Raw genomic sequence first — 10,000 nt, 5'->3', positions numbered from 1 at the left:
ATCAAGGCAAATATGACCTTCTATCTATCTGTCTATCTATCTACTTATCTGTCTATCTAACTTTTATCTATCTACCTATCTATCTATCCATCCATCCATCTGTATCTCTATTTTCTCTCCTCATCCACTTAAACTGTGCAAGGTTCCACTGTTAACTAAAGCGAGAGAGAGAGAGAGAGAGAGAGAGAGAGAGAGAGAGAGAGAGAGAGAGAGAGAGAGAGAGAGAGAGAGAGAGAGAGAGAGAGAGAGAGAGAGAGAGAGAGAGAGAGAGAGAGAGAGAGAGAGAGAGAGAGAGCATTTAATGAACTTTAAAAACTCTCCTCTCTCAACACACGAATAACGTTCCTCAGAAAAATCCCACACACGTTTTCTTTCCACAGATAAAATCCGAAATGACTTTTTCCCTCTTACAAAAAAAAAAAAAAAACTCTTATACTCACGTGCAACAATGTATACAATAAAGAAACAGCATAAAATAACAAAGTAATGTTAGAAAACAAAGGACTGTAAAAGTATATGTATTAGATATAAGTAATAAGCAGAGAATAAATAAATAAATAAAAAGACAAAATAACAATGCAACATAAGAATACCGAAGTACAGTCTTGTCTCATAAAATGTCATAACAAATAAATATGAAAGAAGGAACCGTCATATTTACTTTTTCATTGTCTGTGTTCTTCAGTGCCAATGAAATGTAAAAAATATATAGATTTTTATCTGAGGTGACAGGAAAGACACATTCTCTCTCTCTCTCTCTCTCTCTCTCTCTCTCTCTCTCTCTCTCTCTCTCTCTCTCTCTCTCTCTCTCTCTCTCTAAGTAGGCATCACCCATTTTTAGCACTTAATTTCATGTTTTTTTTTCTTTCAATCTGCTACACATTTTCCCACTTTAGTGCTTTATTTACTCGTATTTTCCTTGTTCATTATCGCAGTTTTTTTTTTCCAAGTTAAAGCATGCTATTTTCTTTCATCACTTTCCTTTAAGTATGATGTCATTCTCCGAGTAACTTCAGGCACCTACTAATATTACATTACATTCTCTTCCTGATGTCACTTGTTCACTCCGGCTTATGTCTTTCAATGTTTTCTTTTTTTTCATTTCTTTCTGTTATTTTATGGCTTTTTTTCATTTTTGTATGTCTTTTTTGTGTGGTGCTATGACTCTCAATGTCTGTATGTGTGTGTGTGTGTGTGTGTGTGCGTGTGTATGTGTGTGTGTGCGTGTGTGTGTGTGTGTGTGTGTGTGTGTGTGTGTGTGTGTGTGTGTGTGTGGGCGCCTCTGTCTGCAACTTGATTCACAGGAGGAATCATTTTTTTTGTGTGTCTTTTTTGTTTTATAATGTTTTGCTTTCCTTTGTTTCTCTAGGTTTATATGTAAAATCTCTCTTTTTTATCCATTGCTCGTGTGTAAGTTACCAAACATGAACATACAAATATTTTCGTTATGCGAAATTCAGTCTGTCTGCCTCAAAGTTTCTGATATTTTTCTATTTGTAATGATTCTATATATGAATGTTTGTTTACTATTTCATTTGGCATATGCACCCATCAGTCAGTGTGTCTATGTGTCTTTGTCTGTCCTGCTTTCTGAATGTCTGATGTGCTGGCTGACTCTCTAATGTCATTTCCTTCTAACATAGTACATACCTTTATTTATCTTAGTTTGTTTACCATGATTTACAGTTGCATTTCTATATGTTCTGTCCATCAATATACAGCTAATTTCTCTCTTTATCTGATTCATCGCTTACACTTCCACTTTCTTCTTATTTGTTTATGTATATTGCTCTTCAACCATCCTGTGTTTCTTCACTTACCTACCCATTCGTCGATGTTTTATCTGTATATCTCTCCCTATCTAATACTTCCACCTTCTTATCAATCAACGGGAATTTATCAACATATTTTCCCACCTATGTACTATTATCCCTGTCTATCTGTCTATCTGTCTATTTATCTAATCTATTTTCTACTTACTGAACTGTCTATCTTCCCATCTATATATATTTATATCTACTTATATACCAATTCATTTATTCATGTATCTATCAATCTATCTATCCATCCATCTGTCCATCTATATATCAATCTATTTATCAGTCAGTCGATCTATTTATTAACCATTTACCCATCCAGCCATCTATCTGTAAATCTACCTGTTCAACCAGATACCTATTCATTAATCAATTCGTCAGACCAATAACACATTTCTCTATCTGCGCCTGAACATACTCACCGACCCATCTCCCCGCTCACCGCCACTGTACCGAGATAATGCACCCTCAATACACTCCTATACTCGGCGGCGGCTAGGCAACGCTATTTCGACATGTTCCACTAAGCATCTCTGCTTATAAGGGGAGACAAGGCCATGCTAATGCTACGGGACTGGAGGAGGAGGGGGAGGAAGAGGAGGGGCGTCTGTTGCAAGTATTATGTCGGCGAAAGGAAGGATGGAACGTAAGGGAGAGAGGATGAAGGATGGTGGAGCGAGGGAAGAGAAGAGAGGAATTCGTGAAAATGGGAGAAGTTGAGAGTGAAGTGTGGTGGTAGTGGTGGTAGTAGTAGTAGTAGTAGTAGTAGTAGTAGTAGTAGTAGTAGTAGTAGTAGTAGTAGTAGTAGTGGTGGTGGTTGTGGTGGTATAGTTCGTAATTTTTCTGTTCCTCCTTCTTAGAGTGAATTGTAGATTTTTTTTTCACTCTACTAAAAATTGTATTTTTTTTTTTTTTTGTCTTTTGCACAAAATAAAAAAAAATCAACATTTCCGAAAAGACGGTATTCAAAAGAAAGTAAGCTTCTTCACTTGTCTTATTCATTATGACGTAACATTCTGAGGTAATTTGTGCGTCCAAAGGCACAGACAAAGGGGTGTTTGAAGTGGATGTTTTTACTAATGCTGTTATTATCCTCCTCCTCCTCCTCCTCCTTTTTTTGCATAGGAATAATAATAGAATCTCACTTCATTCTTTCCAATCAAAACGCAGCCAGTTTTTCCCACACAGCGCGATGGTTTTCCCACGCCAGCACAAGCACGAGGGCGTGTCGGTTTGGCAGTCATACACTGCTCTAGCTTACTTTACTAAAGGGTAGTTAATATAAATTAATTCCAAAGCGATATGTAAAGACCTGTATGAGTGTTTGTTTTGGTTATCCTATGTAATCACATGTTGTAATCCTCATTTTCTTCGTCCGCATTCTCCTGTTATTGATCAACTTTGTGATTTTAAGTACTAGAGGTCAAAGTTGCAGGCGATAACCTGTATATCCAGCCCTAAAGGGAAAGGTACACAAACACAGTGACCGAAGCTGTGCCTGATTGACTGCGGCCTCCCTGGAAAGCGCAACGCAAGGATTCTGCACCACCCCTCAACAACCAAACTGTGCCTTCACCTGCGCTACGCACACACCACATCACACAACTATCATGCAGTTACACTCTCCCTCACAAACAAAAGTAGACAGACCACAACTCTTTCCCTCACTATTCTCTCAAGTTCTCTGTGGTTTTTCTATACCACGTGGTATCAATTCCTGTATCTTGTCAGCTTCTGCTGGAGAGATTGGTGGGGAGGAACCTTCTGTACTATCCTGTATCTCCCAATAATAGTTAATGTAGAATAATTATCCAAACAGCCTCGTCAGTAACTCAAGGTTTGGTCTTCCGTTGCATTCCTTTGTATTCCTTTGTGTTCTTTCCTCCTCCTCCTCCTCCTTCTCCTCCTCCTCCTCCTCCTCCTCCTGCCTGCTGCTGGATGTGATGGCTCATGAATAACATGTAAATATGTTCTTAAACAACTCAGTGAAATCATAATTCGAGCTGAGAGAGAGAGAGAGAGAGAGAGAGAGAGAGAGAGAGAGAGAGAGAGAGAGAGAGAGAGAGAGAGAGAGAGAGAGAGAGAGAGAGAGAGAGAGAGAGAGAGAGAGAGAGAGAGAGAGAGAGAGATTCATGGCAAAAAGTAAATTCTTTCATATAAATGCACCACATTAAGCGCCTCCAGCGTAAGACTGTATAATTATCAGGCAGGAAGCGCGGCAGTAAACACGTCAAGTCTATGGAGAAGGCAGGGCGTGTTTCACTTGCTGGTCTTGCCTCTCACTTTTTTAATACACGTTTTCTTTTTTTGCTTTTCTTTTTTTTTCCTTGCATGGATTGACAAGGTGTGGAATAATAGTAAGAAAATACAAATTATACAAAAACTGAATTGGTGTCACTCCAGATAATAATCCTGCTCTTTACTACAACAACAACGACAACAACAACAAAAACAACAACAACAACAACAACTACTACTACTACTACTACTACTACTACTACTACTAGTAGTAGTAGTAGTAGTAGTAGTAGTAGTAGTAGTAGTAGTAGTAGTAGTAGAAGTAGTAGTAGTAGTAGTACTACTACAAGTAGTAGTAGTAGTAGTAGTAGTAGTAGTAGTAGTAGTAGTAGTAGTAGTAGTACTACTACTACTACTACTACTACTACTACTACTACTACTACTACTACTACTACTACTACTATTGCTACTACTACTGTTATTAACATTCACCTATTAAGACTCAGGAAAGATTTGTCTTTCTCCAACCCTTTGTGCTTCTCAAAACATGGAGCTGCATTTGGAAATAAAAATTCAAATAGCTGAACACAAAAATCATTTAGATGCAAAAGATATCGGACGGTTCAACTTGAGTAAACTGGAGTAAACAATGCAATACATGTTTAATTTAGAGTCAGTATAAAATGGTATTCTTACATTTGCATATAGCCATTATTTATACTCACGCTCTCATATCTTCTTGGCGAATGGCAAACAGAGGAACAAAAAAAATCTTTTCAGTTGCCGCTTCCATACATACAGACAAAAAAAAAAAAGATAAAAAATTAAAAGTCAATATAAAAACTAAATATGTTTCTGGAAGTGCCTCAATACTCTTAAAACAACTAGTCACAGGAAGGGGAAAAAACAGAAACAGGCAGAGAATTCCAGAGTTTACCAATGAAAGGGATGAAAGAATGAAGATATTGCTTGACTCCTGGACTATTGAAAGGGAACTTAAAGACTTCTATCACGTCCCCTCTTAACCTACGTCTCTCTAAAGAATGTAAATTTAATGACTTCAATCTCGCCTCGTAAGGAATACTCCTCATCCCCTGTATCCTTTCTGTCATTCTCCTCTGTACTGATTCCAATACACCTATATCTTTCCTGTAATGTGGAGACCAGAATTGCACAACATAGTCTAGATGAGGTCTGACCAGCGCCAAGAATATCATTAATATTACTTCCGGCCTTCTACTTTTAACACTCCTAAAAATTAATCCTAGTACCCTATTTATCCTGTTTCTAGCCTCTATGCATTGTTTTCCTAGACGGAGTTCACAGCTAACTATAACTCCTAAATCTTTCTCGTACCCTGTAACTACCAGAGATTGTTCGTTTAATGTGTACCTACTGTGTGGGTTTCCTCTACCTACGCTAAGTACTTTACATTTATTGATACTAAATTGCATTTGCCATATGTCCGTCCATTCATTCATCCTAAATCTGCCTGCAAGGCGAAGGCACCCGTTTCTGATCTAATTAATCTATCTTTGTGTCATCCGCAAATTTACTAACATCACTACTAATTCCACTAACCAAGGCATTGATATATATTAGAAATAACAATGTCCCTAATACTGATCCCTATGGCACCCCACTGATTACATGACATCACTCGGATTTCGAGCCGTTTATTACAACTCTTTCTCGCCTGTCGCTAACCCATGACCCTATCCAGCCTAACACCTTCCCATCTATCCCGTGTGCCCTAACCTTTCTCAGGAGCCTTTCATGGGGTACCTTGTCAAATGCTTTACTAAAGTCCAGATACAAGATATCATAACTATCACCATTATCTACTGCCTCGTACTCTTTACTGTAAAAACTTAACAAGTTTGTCATGCATAGACTTCCCCTTCGTGAAGCCATGCTGTGATTAATTTATCAAGTTATGTTTGTCTAAATGTTCCCTAATGTTCCTCGCTCTTATTAACTCTAATATTTTACCTATAACTGAATTTAAGCTGACAGATCTATAGCTAGACGCTAAAGTTTTATCTCCTTTCTTAAAGATGGGTACTACATTAGCCTGCTTCCACACTACTGGTACCTCACCTGACTCAAGTGATTTCCTAAAGACAGAGACTAACAGCTCACTAATAACCTATTTTGCATTCCTTAAGTACTCTGGGATATATTTCATCTGGTCCTGGTGTCTTGAACTTTTTTTAGCCTATCTATCTCCTGTTCCACTATCTCTCTACTTATGGAAATATCTGTCAGCTTCTCATTCTCATCTGCTCTAAACATATGTTCACTATCTGGCATATCCTGAATGTTTTCCTGGGTGAAGACAGATGAAAAATACTCATTCAGAATTTTACTAATCTCCTCCCCAGAACTAACCAGCTCCCCATCTGCTGCCTTTAATGGACCTATAGTATCCTTATTCTTCGTCCTCTATTCCTGATAAAATCCCTTGGGGGTCCGTCTTCACATGGCTGGCTACACTTAATTCATAATTGCCCTTAGCTTTCCTCGTTAACTTCCTGACTGTTCTAACTAATTCATTATATTGTGACCTTAAAACTTTTTCACCTGCCCTTATTGTCTTATATATACTTCTCTTCCACCCTATATAATGTTTTAACCTAGCAGTCATCCATTTAGGATAATTTTTCTGTGATCTTATTGCCCTATACGGGATATATGCTAACTGACCTGTATGAACTTTATCTACGAAATATTTATACAATTCACCTACATTTACTTCACCTAATTCCCTCATCTCGGCCCCTACCATCCTCTCTACTCGCTCATCTACTCGCCTCGACCTCACCTCTCTCATTTCAGCATGACCTGACATTCCACCATACTCACACCCATATACCCCTCCCTCTCTCCTCCGCCCCTTCCGAACACATCTTACCTCCTCTTGTCCTACACCCTCACACCTCACCTCACCTCTCACATCTTGCCTTATCTCTCTCAACTCCGTCCCGGACCTGACCTCACCCTGCATCCGTTGCCAGTCAACTCCTTGGAGGTACCTTTTTAATTCCTCAAATTCTGCTCTCCTAAAGTCAAGTATTTTACTAGTGTTACTGCTTCTAAAAGTTTCTTCCCATTTTAAATTGTACCTAATTTCCCTATGGTCAATGTTACCTAGCTGTCCTCCAACCTCTACCTACGTGACTGCTTCCTCCGTGTTAGTAAGAATTAAATTTAGAATATTATTCCCCCTTGTGGGTTCTACGACTACCTGTTTTAAAAAAAATATCCTTAATTACCTTAAAAAATTCTGCTTCCTTGTTACCCACCATCAGACTCCAGTCGATATTCCTAAAATTAAAATCTCCTACCACACATACCTGACTGTACCTGCCTGCTCTATTTATTTCCTGCCACAGTGAGGTGTTAATTTCCTTTGTACTGGTCGGTGATTTGTACACTACTCCCACTACTGTACATTGCTGTACTACTACTGCTTTCCTATCTGTTTTAAATCTACTGTTAATACAACACTGTAATGTGTCCCTAACGTATAACGCGACGCCTCCTCCTCTCCTGTTTTCCCTATCTTTATAGAACAATGTATAACCATCTATCTTGACCTCTGGATTAAATACTTTTCCTCACATATCTAACCAAGTTTCTTGTTAAAGCAATGATATCAAATTATCTCTACACACACTATTCTTCTAAGCAAGTCTATTTTATTCAAAATTACTGCTACATTTTGTGTGGTAAATACTTAAGCTATTTCTCACCTTCCCTGAGCTAGCTACCTTTCTAGATTTAACTAATTTATCCTATGTTTACTCCTCACAACACCTTCTTCCCACAACCCTTTCCCGTATATGAAGTGAGTTATGGCAAATAATTGGCGCATTTTGTGCGCTCGAGCTCCATCTGTAGTGATGAGGCGATAGTTGTGCGAGTTGCGAGGCAGAAACCTTCGCCCACATGCCGATAAATCGAAATATGCAAAATACAGCAAAAAAAGGTGAGTCTGACGAAGAAATTAAATAAAATAACAAAGATACGCCTTCAAAAGTTACCAAGAAGTATTTCCGAAAATGAAATCGAAACTTTTATATACGATGCACATCAAAAGGTGCTCCTGGCCAAATCATCGTTGTGCCCTCCAGGGCCAGGCGGGAGCGGTGGGGTGTACAGATGTGCGGTAACAAAAATAGAGCCCCCTCGCTCCGCTACGGGAATGATCCCTCCAAAGATATTAAATACGTTACTAAATGATTAAGAAAATCATGAATTATCTTTCATTCGCTGACAAGGAAAATAAAAACGTGAGGAAAACTAATATTTTCAGAAATCTACAACGACGAGCCTCTAAAAAAAGGGAGACAAATAGTGTGGGCCGGCTCTAGTCATCAAGGCCCACGTCACCTTGACTTTTCAAGGCGACAATCAACACACACAGAGACAAATAAGAACACTTCACAGAACTATACAAGCTTTCCTCTCTTTGATTTTACTTGAATAAAGCTGCAACAAAGGTTATGACGCTAAAAAGTTACCTTAGGTTAGGTCACAAATATCATGGTGGTGGCGCTTCCCGGGAAATCAGAGTTAAAAATAATATCAAAACCAATTGAACAAAGAAAATATAAATATCTTTTCTCCATACAAGGAGAGTTTTTTTTTTTTTTTTTTTTTTTTACGTGGAAACCAAATTCACACTAAATGAAATGTGTTACAGTAATAGTTTCCAAGGACACTTTATCATAACGGGCAAAATAGTATTAATCTACATAACGGTAAAACACACTAAAGGATAAATAGACATATAAACTAGAAGATCTGATATTTGTTACCTAAAAAAGACCTCAAGTGAATATTCCCATTATTGTGGAAAGTTTTTTGTAATTGCATCTTTCCTTTCTTCACTCATATATACGTAACATAAAAAAAAAAAAAAAAAAAATATATATATATATATATATATATATATATATATATATATATATATATATATATATATATATATATATATATATATATATATATATATATATATATATATATATATATAAAACGAACGCAAAAATGACAGCTAATTGTTAGGTTTCAATTGAATCTCTAAGTAAATATTTATACCAAAAAGATGACACCATTATAGAAAACATATGATTTCGTATCCTTCTTTTCTCTATGCATACATTAAAATAAGCACACGAAGACTGGAATACAAAAAATTATAGTTTTGAAAAAGATTCTCGGTTAATCCTCAAAGGACTTTTTTCCCTGTAAGATGTTGCAATGAACATTATAGACTAAATTTACATTCTGTCTTCTTTCATATATATACCCTAGGAAGGCAGAAAAAATGGGAAACAAAAAGAACGCATTGGAAAAATGTTTAAACTAATCCTTCAATGAATAACACTACTGACACGATACCATGGAAGCACATCCTTTCTTTCCTTCACAGATTCGTGGGAAGCTGACAGGAGAAAGGCAGGCAACAGTGACAGGTTTCCGTTGACATGAATAAAAAAAAAAAAGTTTAACAGCGAGATCAAAATAGAGGGCACATGATGTAATGAAGCAGGTACTCACTTTCCTCCTGCATGTGTTGGGAGTGTTCACCGCGGCACCACCTGCCATCCTTTCCTGAAAATATCAAAACATCCACATAAAAAAGTGATGCAGCTTCACTATTCTAAAAAGAGCTAAAAATGAAGCATCATAAACAGAACCACCAGAAATCCTTTACTGCATGAGTTAACAACATACACATGAACAAAAGAGGAAAGAATAAATACTGAACAAAAACACGAAATGTCATAAATAAAACGTGTCAAATTCCTCCAAGCAAGAACACATGGATACATGGAAAACAACACTGAAAACAGAACACACTTCAAACGCTGAGAATGTTAAATATGCACAACAGCTGCAACAAAATAAAACGAACAAACACCATTACATATATA

At 37.3% G+C, this 10,000-nt stretch overlaps 1 long non-coding RNA gene across 1 annotated transcript in view; it reads right to left on the bottom strand.

Annotated features, from left to right (window-relative positions):
* LOC135116418 (uncharacterized) overlaps positions 1-10,000 on the bottom strand; it is a 53,563-nt gene that overhangs the window by 43,113 nt on the left and 450 nt on the right. The window contains exon 1 of the long non-coding RNA XR_010276304.1: positions 9,624-10,000. This exon is cut by the window's right edge and continues 450 nt beyond it. This is a non-coding gene — a long non-coding RNA (uncharacterized LOC135116418). The remainder of the gene's footprint in view (positions 1-9,623) is intronic.

Source organism: Scylla paramamosain, chromosome 31 (genome assembly GCF_035594125.1).
Source record: "Scylla paramamosain isolate STU-SP2022 chromosome 31, ASM3559412v1, whole genome shotgun sequence".
Lineage (NCBI taxonomy): Eukaryota > Metazoa > Arthropoda > Malacostraca > Decapoda > Portunidae > Scylla > Scylla paramamosain.
This window is presented reverse-complemented; position numbering and strand designations above follow the sequence as displayed.